Source organism: Vicugna pacos, chromosome 1 (genome assembly GCF_048564905.1).
Source record: "Vicugna pacos chromosome 1, VicPac4, whole genome shotgun sequence".
In the NCBI taxonomy this organism is placed as follows: Eukaryota; Metazoa; Chordata; class Mammalia; order Artiodactyla; family Camelidae; genus Vicugna; species Vicugna pacos.
The window spans coordinates 29956697-29972128 of NC_132987.1; the positions used below are offsets into that span (position 1 = coordinate 29956697).

Genomic DNA, 15432 nt, shown 5'->3' on the forward strand with positions numbered 1-15432 from the left:
TAAATCAAGGGAAATATGCCAGAAATTACAGAGTGTCTCATAGCTTCATGGAAATAAGGAACAGGCCTGGTTCAGTGAACTTGTAGTTCCCATGCAAGAAAAAAATGTGAAATGTGAAGGCTAGCTTACGAATGGTGTGGACAAGTAGGTCTGTCTTTCAAATTCAGTTTCTTTACATTTTAGTTTGTGAAACCAAACACCTGTTTGATTTCTGTATTTTGTTTTCTTTTGTGTTAGTTCTTCCATAACAGACACCACCCATAAATGCATTGTTTGGGAAATGTCTGCTCGTTGTCCCAGTTTGGCAGATACTGACTGATTCTTTCTAGTTGTGTAACAGTAAGTGGAGATGAAGCTGAAGTTCCAGAAGCTGATAAAAACGAATTCTGAACTTTCCTCTCTCCATTCCTTCCTGTCTTTTTCTCTCTTCCTGCTGTTTCCTTTTTATGGAAATATAAATCTGAGGGAGAAAGGGAAAAGGGAGGCTAGGAAATTCCTTTGCAGTGGGGGTAACATGGTCAGGAAAGGAGCATGCTGACTACTTACTGCTGTTGATGAGTCTTTATCTTAGGTTTCAGTCTACCCTAGGTTAGAATCAATATATAACATGTTCATTAATTGCTTTCATTTTAGATTAGTCAAAGTGCCGGTAAGCTGAACTTTCGCATATTGCCTGGGGCCCTTCCAGCCTCTCGTAATTAATTCTCCCTAAAAAATGTGACGAATGATTTCAAGCCCATAGGTTGTGAAGAGGCCACTATTTGAGCCTGCAGATCATGCCGGGAAACCAAGTTATCTGGTGAGCATCCATCAAAATTGCTGGAGTAGAAATGCTCTATTTCCTTGTATTTGAAATAAACGTTCTTCTCTCTGTGCAGTTTAGTATCGTTCATGAACAGAAAGGATTGCTTCATACCACACCTCTGTGGTCACATACTTATTAAGTTGAGGTTTGTTTCTGCCGTCATTGCAGTTAGATTTTGATTTTTCTTACTCCTGACTGCCTTCAAGAAAGAAACAGAAAATACAATGATAAAGGAATCAAGCAAGTATATTTTGTTTTTGCTCTTGTGTTCTAAGTAAAGCACAGGGAAACACCCTTCTAAATGGAGCCCACATACTTAGTCATGCACCTTCCATGACTTCATAAGTGGAGATCTTTGAGAATGACTCACACTTTCAGGCAGAGAATTCTTGCTAAAAGTCTAATATTTTGAAGGCATCTCCATCAACTAGAAACATCCAGAGATACAGAAATTACTAGAGTGCCACGTTGTGGTGAATTTGAAAAAAAAAAAAAGCTATAATATTCTCTGCCTCTTACTACAAAAAAACAAATAAAAAGAGACCCCTTTATCAGGTCAACTGGTTCCTGACACTTACATGTATTTGTGGATGCAAATTAAAGTGATTAAAAGTGAGTCTTTTTGCAAATGCACAAGTGCTGTTTTCTAAAGCTGCATGATTGCATCATTGAATTGACACCCCCATACAGGCTTCACTGATGGGCACTGATGGAAATGAGAAAGAATATTTAGCTGTTTGACTTATTGATACAGTTGACCAATAAATTTCAACAATTAGTCATTTCAGTAATATCTTTATCCATATCAAGTTTCCCCAACCCTTGAAAACTGATGAGAGGTATCTGCCTCTTCTAATCCAAGTCATAGAGGTGAAGGCAGGAAAAACCCAAGGGAGTGATTAGGTTAACCATCTTTGAGTTGGCAGTTATATAAACTGCTGGAGACAAGCTAGGGTCATCCCTCATACCTGGGTTAGTTCTACACCTGAACTCGGGGTTTATTTCCAGGGGCTGTGGAAAGAGAACCAGGAATAGAGCTGGGAGTCTCCAAGGGCAACAACACAGAGAGTAGTGCCCGGCTCAGGTCATCCCAGTCAGAACCGAGAACCAAGCTCAGCTGTAGAGGCTCCGTGTTGGAAAGATGCCCCTTTAACTGCCCAAACTCACTGTTTCTTGTCGAATTCATACTGAAACTTCAGGTCTTTCAGAAAGACATGTTCAACTTAGCTAAAAGAAGATTGTGATATATTTTAATATTAACACATTCAAATTCCTTGAGGGCAGAAACTTCATCTCATTCAGTGTATATATACTCTCAGTTCCCAACATAGGATCTTGCACAGAACAGGTGATCATCATTTGTTGATAGAATAGTTATTAAAGGCATTTAACCATATTCCTAAATATGATATTGTGCCCAGTATCACTGTACTGAGTTAGATATTAATATACATATAGTTTATCAAAAATACAATGTTATATTTTTGATACACTCAAAAACTTTATATATAGAATTGCCTCTCTTAGACCACTGTCTCCTATAAAAATGGCAGTTCCATGTGGTTCAACTTCATAACTTAATTTGGTTTTATAGCATTTATATTTTTCAAGACATGTTCATAGTGGGAAAAAATTCTCCACTACCCTCTTACAGTCTCCAGCTGAGCCTAAGAAAGAAACTGACAGAAAACAGGTTAACAGGAGAAAAGCACAGAAATGTTATTAAATTTTTCCATGTACATGAATGAGAAACTTCACAATAAAACCAGAAGAAGTAACAGAGCAGGAAGCTTTTCTACCTTTTAGACAAAGAAATGAAATATTTGTGAAGAATTGACAATACGGAGGGGTTCAGGCTGGGAGCAAATGATGAAGTGACTAGGAAGTTCTTTTTCATTATAAGTTGCTTTAACAGGTAACAAGGTTACTTTAACAAGGTTTGTTTGGACAGATTTTTCAGCCCCAAATCCCCCATCTCTGGTGATAAGAATGTCTTCTTTCCTCCTGGTACAGGGAGGGCACCTTTCATTTGAGAGTTTTTTCTCCTGCCTTCAGGAAGAAAAAGGAAGGTCAGAGTGTCTTTCTTGAACCTGCTGTTTCTTAAGTGCCTTTAATTTAAAATAAGCCAAAGCGGCATATTTTGGGTAACATATTCTGGATTCCTTCACTACATAAAGTGTTTAGTTTTTACTACAAGGAGGTTAAGACAGGAGCACGCACGTTTTACAGATGAAGCCCAGAGACGTTAAGTGCCTCCCCAGGTTAACCAACGTTGCTGGCAGGACCGAGGTTAAAATCAGCTCTCTTGCCTCAGTTAGCTCGTTCCACCATTCTTGCCAACAGTCTTGGAAGTAATAAAAAAAAAAAAAAACTGTTTCCTCCTCATTTTCATATATGATGTTCCCATAAAGAGCATCAGATATTGTGTGTTCACAGGTTGGAAAAGATATCTGTCACTTTAAGAGCTGATAGACCTAAAAAAAGAATGAAATAATGCCATTTGCAGCAACATGGATATACCTAGAGATTATCATACTAAGTGAAGTAAGTCAGACGAAGACAAATATATCACTTATGTGGAATCTATAAAAAAGATACAAATGAATTTATTTTCAAACCAGAAATAGATTCACAGACATAGAAAACAAACTATGGTTACCAAAGGGGAAAAGGGTGAAGGAAGGAATAAATTAGGAGTTTGGGATTAGCAGATACACACTGCTATATATAAAATAGATAAACAAGGACCTACTGTGTAGTACAAGGAACTTTATCAATATCTTAAAACAACTTATAATGGAAAAGAACTTGAAAAAGAATATACATATATGTAATGTGTAATTGAGTCACTTTGCTATACACCAAAAACTAACACAATATTGTAAATTAACTATACTTTAAATAAATACCTCACATACACAAAAAGGCCTAATGGACCAAGATGCAGTTTGAACACTGAAAATGAGTATTTTAAGACAGAGCAATAGGGAAGGAAGCATTATAACAAAATCATTATTCAAACCGTTTAACAGGCTAAAAGTCCAAATCCCAACAAGCCGTAAGTCACCCCTACCAAAAGCTGGAATCATTTTTAAAGAGGTTACCAAGACACGTTTTGTTACTTATCCATCCACAAACTTGTTAGGTTTCAAAATGACATTATTAAAGATTTTCCACTACTATCCTCTGGGAAATTTTCAACTGCCCAATTTTATTTTTTGCCCATAGGCAACTAGAGTGACTTCACATAAAATATTCCTCTACGCTATAAACCATGTAAGTATTTTATCCAGAAATAATCTCGCTGTTACTATTTTCTGCTTAAAAAAATATATATATATACACATATAAATGTATATATTTATATGAAACAATCTCAAGGACATCTGGGTTTTTTAGGAAGAAATTTAGTTCTTAAATAAGGATAAATATTATTTTCATCTACAAATAAGATTGAAGCTCATCAAAGTCTGACATAGTGAAAAACAAAACCTAAATAAATTTTTTAGGATCAAAAATTCAGATAAATGTAGAATTAATTAGCATTTTTTCATATTTTACTTAAATTCTAAGTTACTCTTACCCCTCAAAGATTTAAATTAATAATTACTCAAACTGAATTTCCCCAGACCTTAAGTTCATATTTTAACTTATGTCTAAATACTATCAAGTTAAAAACTGACTAAAGTTTTCACAATTGACTTGTCCTATGGATATTTGAAATCAATTTTTTATATTGTATTTTTAGGAACAAATGAGAAATAGATACAGTAGTTCCTAAAAATATCCTAAAGCTTATTATGGTTTTCTTCCCCAAAGTCTAAAAGTACAATGTATCTTCTGTGAAGGCTTCTCTGCTGGGCAGTACCACTTCCAGAGGACAATTTTAGAGGTAACTCTCCTGGGTATGTGAGTGGAAGAGGACAGGAGGGGAGAAACAAGAACGTTCTGAGCAATGGGGAGGCTTGATTCAATGGACATACTTGGACAAAAGATTTGGTTCAGAACATGTGCTTGAAAGAGATTTTAGCGCTGAAAGAACAGCAAGAACAGCAGCATAAAGATGCCATGGCTTCCTCTTTTCTGAGGAAGAAAAAATGGGAGGGGTTGCTCTCTGGGCAAACGAGCCACTTCTGTGCACCGTGACAATACCTTGAAGTTCACCCCCCTGGGATTTGCCTAAAATGCAAAAGTGACTTTTCCAGTTAAAAAACAAACAAAAAAAACCCTAATGTTCCAAATAGCATGTGCTTCACTGTTCCCGCAGCCTGTTGTATGGCAAAATCTTGCTTTTATGTACTGCCAGGAGTGAATCCATTTACATACAATCTACATGGCATCACCAAATTTTCAGAATTATTCCAGATGGTACGACACGGGAGTAACCACGTGCTCGTGGAAAGAACTTGTAATTGTCACTCAGTGTCCCTGCCCCTTTGTGATGCATAACACTGTGGGGTTAACATGTCATCCCGATTGGGGGTTCCGGGAAGGACCTAAATTTCTCATGCATTGCATCCCTATTTCCTTCAGGGTCTTCCTGCTCTCAGACAAGTTAATCCATTCACCACCTCCTTTAAGCAGAAATATACTACCTCCTAAGCATAGGATACCTTATAGTAACTAATCTGAGGGGGTAGGGGTGTGTGTATGTTTTATTCATCAACAGATATTTAGTATTTAATAAATAAGTTAGACTCATTTTAGGCAACAGAAATACAAAAGTAAGAAAGAGCTCGAATTCTTGGTCCAGCCCAAGGTGGAGGAATCGAGAAGGTGCATGAGGAGGAGGTTGTCCCAGTTGCTCAGAGGTGAAGTGAGCGGAGGGTGACCTGTGGTGACCCCGCCCCTGGGGCGGGGCTTGCAGCGCGGTTTCGGGCCCCCAACCTAGGTGCCCGCCTCTTCCGCCGCACTCTGCGCGGAGTCGGACGGCCGCGGTGGCTTTGAGGGGCCCGCCTCAGGTAAACTCGGTCGTCCTCCGCGTGGTCGCCGCCCTCACCGTACCGGACGCTAACGCCCCGAGTGCGGGGCGCCTGCTCACGTGCCTGCAGCCCAGGCCCCGTCGTCCTGGACGGTGAGGCGGTCGTGGCTGGGGCCCTATTTCTGCCAGACCGCGTGAGGGCGCGCGGGAAAGGGTTGCGGGCAGAAGCGCCCTCAGGTGCAGAGGCTCGGAGGTCAGACTGAGCCAGAGGCATTCGGGAGATCCAGGGATCCGGGTCATATCAGCACGGAGCAGGGTGTGAGGAGTCACACCTGGGATGAGGAGTTGTACTTTCATTCCAAGGGCTCTGGGAGCCATAAGGGTTTTGAATAGAAGTACTTGATCTGAGCGGAGATTTTCAAGGTATCCCACACTTTGCGCAGGGCAAAGCAGATGAGGTTGGGGCAAGGAATGTGAGGGTGGATGCCTGGGTAGCCGTAAGGAGGCTGCTGCAGCGCCTTCCAGGAATGTTCTGATGGCGGATGGACCACAGTAGTGCCAGTAGAAGGGTAAGAAAGTGATTAGGTTCTAGACACATTTTAAGGATGTAACCAACAGAGTATTTCCTGCTGTGATTGATAGTGCAAAACCAAGTTTAAGAAAATTTTTTTGGTTTTGTTTTAGATTTTTTCGTGGACATCTTGAAAATGGAATTCAGGAAGTCAAACTAGGGAGCAGGTTTCAGAGTGGACATGGTTGATTCTGAGATGTCTCAGAGTGGAGGTGTCACATGGACAGCTGGACTGGGGTTCTGGGGTTCTGAAGAAGGATCTGGGTTGGAGATGGCCACAGGGCATAGAGTGGTCTGGACTAGGTCACTGGAGATCAGATTTAAGAGTAGCAATCTTAATTAAAAATCAATCTTAAACTTATTTCAAATGGTCCTTGGAGTGAGAGGAGAGGGCTGTGGCTGAGGGCAGGGGGGAAAGGGTGGGCATTCCTGAGACTTCCCTCCAGGAAAGAGGGGCATTCTGTCTGTCCAGTGTCTGAAATAATGAGAATGCTCTGTAGGGTATAGGGAGCCTGGCCTGGCACAGAAGATAGGGTGCTGTAAAATCGCCGTCTGGTTGATGTTGTTACCCTTGCTTTTGAAAAGCTTTTGAACAGCTTGTTCTAAGTAAAACACACTGAAAAGCTCCTCCAGGGCCAGAGGTGATTCCACTTTATTCAGTCTTGCCAAAGCCACAAAATACCTCAAATGCCATGTGATAGATTGTCCCAGCCTCTTTGTATTTTTGACTAAATAAATGTTCCAAGGAAGACAGGCTCATTGGAGGCATCTCGCTTCACAAAGAATTCCTCTAATATGAGTTGTCCCAGTGTAGGAAGTGTTTCTGCCCACACTCCCTATGTATCATTTGTGGTTTTAATGAATGTAGAGGCAAAACTCTACCTACCTCAGGTTTCCTACCTCTACTTATCTCAGGTTTTCAGCTGGGGTTTTTTAAGGAAAAACAGACTAATGAGAAAAACAAGCAGTTGATTAATATGTGTAGCGCACAACACATGGGAGAAAGCTAAACCAAAAGTAACTCGAAATCATGGCTTAGAATTCGAGTTTATATAGCATCTTCAACAAAGAACAATTTAAATTTGTAGCAACATGACAAGACAATGAAAAGCAGTTAAGCTTCCAAGGGCAGCAAACTGTAGGGAGGTAAATACATAGGAGGAACTAATACAGTAAAATTTGATTGCAGATTCCTTTGGTGCGTCTCTGGGCTGATAATCTATCTCCTATAAAAGGAGAATTTATATCTTGCCTCTAGGCAGAAAAGGGGGAGTTTTTTCTGTTTGCTGTTTCTTCACTGCCTTCAGCTCAAGATAATTTTTATGTCAAAGAGGCATATTTTGGGGGTGATATACTCTGATTTTTTTCCTGAGTACAAAACAGCCAGAAAAGAAAGTCTGTGTTATTTAAATCCCTAAATTATTCTCACTTTGTATCCTCTATCAAATTGATTACATTAGAGAACTAAGCATTAATTTCTCAAGGAATCCATTGTAGGTAATGAATTGAGTTTTCTTCTATGCCTTTTGACTGGTCCTAGGCAATTACGTTCCTTGGGGTGTTTAAGACAGTATCAAGTGAAATCATTTTCTATAGGAACCAGTCCTCTCATGGAACCCCACTTGAGAAATACTACTAATGATTATGGTCTCACCAACTCCCATCTGTAGGAGTGGGCTTTCCCACACCAGCTGGGTGTCCTTCAATTCAATTCAATTCAATTCTGACACTATTTACTCAAGAGTTACCATCAGATCCCACAGGTTAAGGCCTTAATTCCAAAAGTCTTTCCCTCCCTCACCCTTTCAGATGCCAGTTTTAAGCCTGTGTTGTCACCTGGGCTTCTGACTGACTGGTTACGGGTTGGAGACCCAACAGCCTCCTCCTTGGGTTCAATCAGTTTGCTTAGAGTGGCTCATGGAACTCAGAAACATTTTACTTACTAAATTACCAGCTTATTATAAAAGAATACAATACAGGAACAACCATATGGAAGAGATGCATATGGGGCAAGATATGGGGAAAGGGTGCAGAGTTTCCATGCACACTGCCCTCTCCACATCTTCACATGTTCATCAACATGGAAACTCTCTGAACTCCATTCTTTTGGGTTTTTATGGAGGCTTCATTTCATAGGCATGATTAATTACATCCTTGACCAGTGGCGGTTGAACTCAATCTCCAGCCCCTCTACCAACTCAGAAGTCATGGGGTGAGACTGAAAGTTCCAATCCCCTAATCACATGGTTGGTTCTCCTGGTAACCAGCCCCTCCCTTCTGTGCTTTCACAGTCACCTCATTAACATAACAAAAGACATCTTTATTGCTCTCATCACTTAAGAAATCCCTAAGGTTTTAGGAGGTCTGTGCTAGAAACTTCAACAACAACCAAATATGTATTTCTTGTTATAAATCATATCACACTGCTCTAATAAACAAATATACATGTGTTTATAGAGAATTCAGAAAAATTGTGATCTATATTGTGGCTGCATTTTCACCTTAGTGAATGCAGTTTTTCAAATGTTCAGCAGTGTAAAATCAAGATGAATGTGTATCTTCTGAATATTATATTATTAATATCATCTATATGCTTGTTCTTTGATTTTCCCTAAGAAAATAGACAGGAGTGAGTAAGTTACACATTTGTACCCACAATTTTTCAGTTTTTTGCTTTAAATATTTTTTATATTTAAATTATAGGGAGAGATTGTCAGATATGTATGGGCAAACTCTATGCAGTCTATAATAAATGATCCTTAATTACAAAAATTGGGGTAAGCTAAAGGAATGGAATGAAATAAGACAAGAATACTAACTATAAGAGGGTTGGAGTGGTTATATTAATATAAGAAAAAGTAAACTTCAGGAAAAATAATATTACCAAAAATAACATAGGGACATTTTATAATAATAAACAAGCAATTTAATCAAGAAGATATAAAAATACTAAATGTATTTGTACTTAAGGAGAGGCCTTCAGAATTTTTTCCTCTCAATAATAGAATAGGCAGAAAAACAGAAAGGATGTAGAAAACGTGACGAACAATATCAGCTAACTTGATTCAATAGGTATATATAGAACATTACTCCAGACTGTGGCAGAATACACGTTCTTTTCAGGTATGTGTGGTACATTCCCCAAAATAAACCAAATGCTAGGGGCATAAAATAAATTTCAGTAAGTTTTAAAATTGAAGCGCTGTAGAATATATTCTTTAAATAAAACAAAACTAAATTAGAAATTTTTAAATATCCTAGAAAATCCAGACGTTTAAATATTATAGAACTCTTAAGTATCAAAGAAATAAAGAAACCAGTAGAAGATAAATTAGTAGAAGATTAAATTAGGATAAATTTGTGAAACAGGCGAGAGTAATGTAAATGTATCAGTAACAATCAGAATATATTATGTGGAAACTTGATGAGTAGGATGTAGCAAACTACTGTGTACAAGTTCTCTCTTTACATGTATGTATAAATAGACACACGTGTGTGGTAGACAGACAGATATAGACGTAAATGAACTCTATTCTGTGTTAACTCTAAATGTGTTAACAATACATAGAAAACAAATTGATGAAATTTTACAAACCTATAGCATCAAAAAATAAAATACGTAGGAATGAATGTAATGAAATATATGCAGGTTCTTTCATTATATTCATTCCTAAGTATTTTTTGGAAAACAAAGTTATTTTTTCAGTATTACAGAAAACTTCAAAGTTTAGTTGAATCTACAAAACACTTCTGCTGAGAGAAATTATAGATGACCTAAACAAATGGAAAAAACAAAAACAAAAACAAAAACAAACAAAAAAAGGGAAGGCAAGGTCCCTGCTGCCATAGAGCTTATATTCTAGTAGAAGAAGGTAGGTTGTAAGGGAAAAAATAAGCAAGGGTAGTTTCAGAGTCAGTAATTAAGTCATTTAATTTACAATGAGCTATGATGTCTAAGCAATCATTCTGCATACTAAGAAAAAAAATTAACCCATAAATTGTTTTCATATGTAATGAAAATATGAAATACAAAGGCTGACCTGTTACAGTGTGTAGACACTCAAGTAAATTAATGCTTTCCATTTTGCAATTTCCTTTTCATGTTTTGGGGCCATTAGTTGCTTTTTCTTGTCACAGACATTTTCATAGGCTCTTGAAAAGGGCTTAGAGCCTTGGCACTGTGTCCATACACTCTGCTGAGTAAGCAGACTCTCCTTGTAGACTATATAAAGGTCTATATTACATGCTGAGGGTGATGGTAAGATTTACTACAAACCAGGGGAGCTCAACCTTCTTCCACCCCAACATACAAGGATGCACACTCCCATCAGGTACAGGGCTCAGCTCGGAGGGTATTTCTAACTCAGGGGCTTATCAGAAACTTCAGGATGTTTGGAGATTAGTAAGTCAAAGAGAAGCATACATATGGAAAGCCCCTAATGAGATGTAGTCCCACTTTGAAAATTACTGCAGTGTACATCTACAGTAACTGTTGTTAAAGTACTTTTTTGCTTGCATGTTAATCGGTGTTGAAAGGTTAAATAGTAGCAGCCTGAGCTATTGCTTCAGGAAGGGAGGACAATTAATGATGTTGCACTGGAAACATCATGGCTGTCATGGGATCACCAATGGGGGAATTTATTTTCAGTTGTCCCCCTAATCAGGAAGTTACACTTCTCATTTAAAAAATGTGGTTTTAATTCATTGCTTATCAAAACAGCCCTCAGAAAGCAAAGAGGGCAGATCACAGGAAGAAACACAGACTTTAGTCAGGAAGACAGTTCCGCTTTTTGATTCTAGAATCAGACTTGTGAGTCATATCCTAGCTGTGAGACCCTGGACAAGTTAGTCACATCTCTGAGCCTCAGTTTGCGTATCTGTAAAATGGAATAATTATCATCCATGCTTCATGGAGTTGCAATCATCAAGCGAAGTGACCCAGGTTTGCAATAGCAGCTCAGTAAATGTTAACTGTTAGTGGAGAGAGTGGCAGCACTGAGAAGAAAATGAAGTCTTTGGAGGACTAAAGAGCAAAGTAGGGAGCTGGTATTTTGCAGTTTATTATTTAGAAATTCCCATATCAAAATTTGGTTAGGGAAAATTTTGACTAATAATATCAGGCCTGATAATTTTTTCATTATTAATACTTAGATCTGTAAAAAGAGAAAGTGAACTTACAAATGTGCTACCTCATTTCAGAATAGCTTTGGATAATACTTATATTTGAAACTCAGAAGTGGCCTAAGTTTGAGGAAAACAGGAAAAAGTAGAATTTTTCATCAGTTCTTTATAGAAGAGAAACTGAAATCCAACCATCAGTGTGTCAGAAACCCCTCGTATTTATGTTAATTAATAGAACTGTAACGTGTTCGTAAGTTCTCATTCATTCTCAACTAATCTTTATGATGTATTCTTAAAGTTTTGATCGAAAGATTCCTTCAAGTTATTGGACTTGATAGAAACTTGGCCTGAATAAAGTCATCCTGGTGCTCAGATGGTTGTGGTGTCAACCAGTCAGGCTTCTAGCTGACCATACAGCAATCATGTTATACTTCTACATCTGTCATGTTTGTCTGTCTGTTTATTTTGTGTTGAAGAAACTGACATTTGGTAAAAGACCATCATTAAACATCAGCCTAGTAGCCAAGCCATGATAGAACCCTGGACTCTCGATGGCTTCTGAGAACTTAACCTGCCTTTCCTGATTAACTCTAGGATAGGGAAGCAATTCTGACCACATCAGCGACGGATTTTCCTTTGGACATGTGTGACTCTAGGACCCTGGGCCAGGCTAGAACACAGTTTCAAGCTACACAGGAGTATCATGATTCTTGTGGAACAGACCACAGAGCAGCATAAACTAAACCTACCTGAAAACAAGGCTGTGTGCTTTCAGAAAGGTTCTGGGAAGCCAGCCAGACATTCATGTACATTTTTTTAATGTGTCAGCTGCTGCATGGGTATTTTGAGAAGCACTTTGGGAAGTCACAGCAGGAATTTGGCTTTTGTGTTTTGAAAGTGCCAGCTTTATTGCAGCTCAAACAGAAATAAAAGGGAAACAGCATCATTACCTGGCAGGTTTTTCAGTACAGTTCCAGCAGGGATTCTCGCTTTTCTAGCTTTAACATGCTTGCCTCCTCAGCTTTATGAAAAAAGAATTCTATCTGGGCAGAACCAGAACCAAATATGAAACATGGGTTTCAACAATTTCATGCCATTTATACCAGGAACATTTTGGTTTACAGAGAACATATGTACCTCTTCTTTTGAGGGAAAGAACACTCTTCTATTTGATGACCTCAGGAGCCTTTTTTTACTTTCAGCTGGATGGGAGGAGGAGAGAAATGGAACTCCAGTGGAAAAGTAATTGTACATCTCTGTCACATACTTTCTTGCTGAGCTACATAATGGTTCATAAGCTCTTAACTGAGACTTATAAAAGTGTTCCCAATTGTTAGTTCAAGGTCTATAGTCAGCTTAGAAACTGTTGAAATGTATTTTAAAAATGAGAAGGAAAAAAAAAAAAAAACCCAGCAGGGAAAGAAATTCTGGGTCATGCTTTTAAGAGCTGCTTGGCCAAAGAAGAAGTTTCTTTCAGAGAATGGGAACAATTTCACTGTTCAGTTTTCTATACCATTGGTTTTGTTGGGCACAACTTGTGCATCTCTGTGCAAATGACTCAGTGATTAAAGAGGGTTTAATTCTAGGTCCTATGAAATGCAGATACATTGAATGGTATGGAATCCTGCCAAATACTTGTAATCTTAGATTGTGTAGCTTAGTTAAACCTCCTTTGCACTCTATCATAACTGTGGTTAGAAAAAAGAATTTTAAGTTGAGGTAAGAGACAGGAGACAAAGTGGTGGCACAGCAAGATTATATTATATTTTCAAGACAGTCCTAAAATTTCTGAAAGAAACCTGAAGAAAAAGACTACAGTGCCCAAAATGGAATGATATGTATGAGTGAGCTGACAGTGTCAGGTCAGGATATTTTGCTGTGCCGGGACACGGAGTCATCATCTGCATTGCATAGGACGCACCGTGGTTTTCCCATTAAGCAATGCAGAGCCTAAGGTTTCCTAAAATGAAGCATTCCTGTCACTCTGCATCTCTTCCCTACCCTCTCTCTGATCACTCAACTTTGATTACTTTCTAATCACCTCTCAGATCTCACTCAAACATCACTTCCTCAGAGAAGCCTTCCCTGATTTGGTCTCCATGGAGTTGAGTGTCCTCTCTTTCTAGTCCCATATGGTGTGTACCATAGTTGATTTTGTATTTGCATGAGTATAGGATCAATGGCTGTCTCCCATTGTCTCCTTAGAGCTCAGCCCAGGACCTGGCTTGGTAGCAAGGCTTTGACAGATCTTGGTTAATGAAGGAATGAGTGTAGAAATGAATAAACAAGCAAATTGAAGGAAGGTTTAGAACAGGGGGACTGATACCGAATTCAGATACTGAATGTATCTCCTACTGGCAGGGAAAAGTAGTTAACAGTCTTGACTATGTTTTTAGACACAAAACAGAGCACCCTATCTTAACTTTCACTATTTATGTATAAAATTCTGTAAAATTATGTCCTCTTCCCACTCTTTATAGAACTTCTGAGGCATGTTACCGCTTTGCTGCCCATCTTAACATTTAGCATGGTGTCCACCATTAAAACACTTGTGTTATATTGAGAACTTTGAGCCATATTATACAGTGGAATAAACGTGGAATAATTATTCTGTACCTGGGATTGGTGGGTTCTTGAGAGGGGGACTTCAGAGAAAGGAGACTGCTAAGGCAGACAGAGGGCTTCTACATTCTCTCCTGTGATGTCTCCACCATGAACAGTAATCACACAGCTCCCCGTACACTGAACGCCCTGGTGACACTGCACAGGCCCTCTTCCTGAGCCTGCATTAACCTAGTTTTTTACTGTGCATTTTTAAAATGACCTGACTATGGAAGAATAATGTCTGTATCTCTGTGGTAATAAATTAAAGCAAAAGCTAGTCATATCCAACGATTTAAAGTTAGATGCAAAAAGCAGACTGTAAAACTTAGTTCTTTCTATCCTTACTTTCCCCCTTTCCCCAGAAGCATAGGGCTTTCTATCAACTGCATAGCTGCTTAGAAGAGTCTTAATCTAGAGGCAACTTCAGTGACAGTCATGGAAAGAAGTCTAATGTCATGGAGTCCCAGTGATATTAGTGAAAACAAACATGGCTGAAGCAGTAAGTCAGCAGTGATAAGTCTACATAATGACCAAGCTCTTGAAATAGCAAATACTGGCATATCACTTGTAATGGAGGTCTGATTCAATGCTCATTTAAGTGAACCACCCAGTTCTTCCTTCTTTTGGGTCTCTTTTCAAAATTTTTTGTAAAATGCAGAGCATATTATTATAATTTTCAACTTTTTCAGATACATGCAGCCATGTTTTATGAATGATCATACAATTTGTAGTCCTTCATTTAAATTATTACATGCTAGCTTCCCTTCTGCTCCTTTTTTTCCTACAGACACTGTATCTGTCATATGTGTTCCAAAGCCCTGTCTAAACTGTTCAGTTATGACAATCTAAAATAATTTTAGAAACTAACCTATTCAGGAAAACTTGATTAATTCCCTATGTTCTAGAATTACCATTAGATCTAGAATTATCTTGAATATTATCTGTAAAATTTATTTAAAATACTTGCTCATTTATTCATTTATCTAGTAATTTTTGCCTTGGAAAATATATTCACTTCTAGGAGTCAGTAGCCCCAAGTTTGAGTTCTACTTTGGACAGTGTAAGACCTTTGAAATAGAATTTAGTATCTCAGTTCTAACTTAAGAGTATAAACTAGGATTTATACCCTTTAGAACTAAGGGACTAGACCAATGCATTGTAAAGGTCACTTCCAATTTTGATATTTAAGATTAAATTACAATAGTTGTTTACACTGATGAGTGCCAGGCATTCTGCTTAGCAACTAATGTATTTTATTTCAATCTTCCCAACAGTTCTGTGAGGTAGGTGCTATTATTATTGACATTTTACAAATGCGAAAAGGAGGCACAAAAGAGGTTATAAACTTTCCTAAGATCATTCAACAGGAAGCAGTGGAGCTGGGATGGAAATCCAGATTTGACTTAAACT

At 38.4% G+C, this 15432-nt stretch overlaps 1 long non-coding RNA gene across 2 annotated transcripts in view; it reads left to right on the top strand.

Moving 5' to 3' along the window:
• The window catches only part of LOC116280190 (uncharacterized), a 138831-nt gene extending 138108 nt beyond the window's left edge, over positions 1 to 723 (top strand). For both annotated transcript variants that reach the window (XR_012071971.1, XR_012071961.1), the window contains exon 9: positions 634 to 723. This is a non-coding gene — a long non-coding RNA (uncharacterized lncRNA). The remainder of the gene's footprint in view (positions 1 to 633) is intronic.
• Positions 724 to 15432: the final 14709 nt, after the last annotated feature.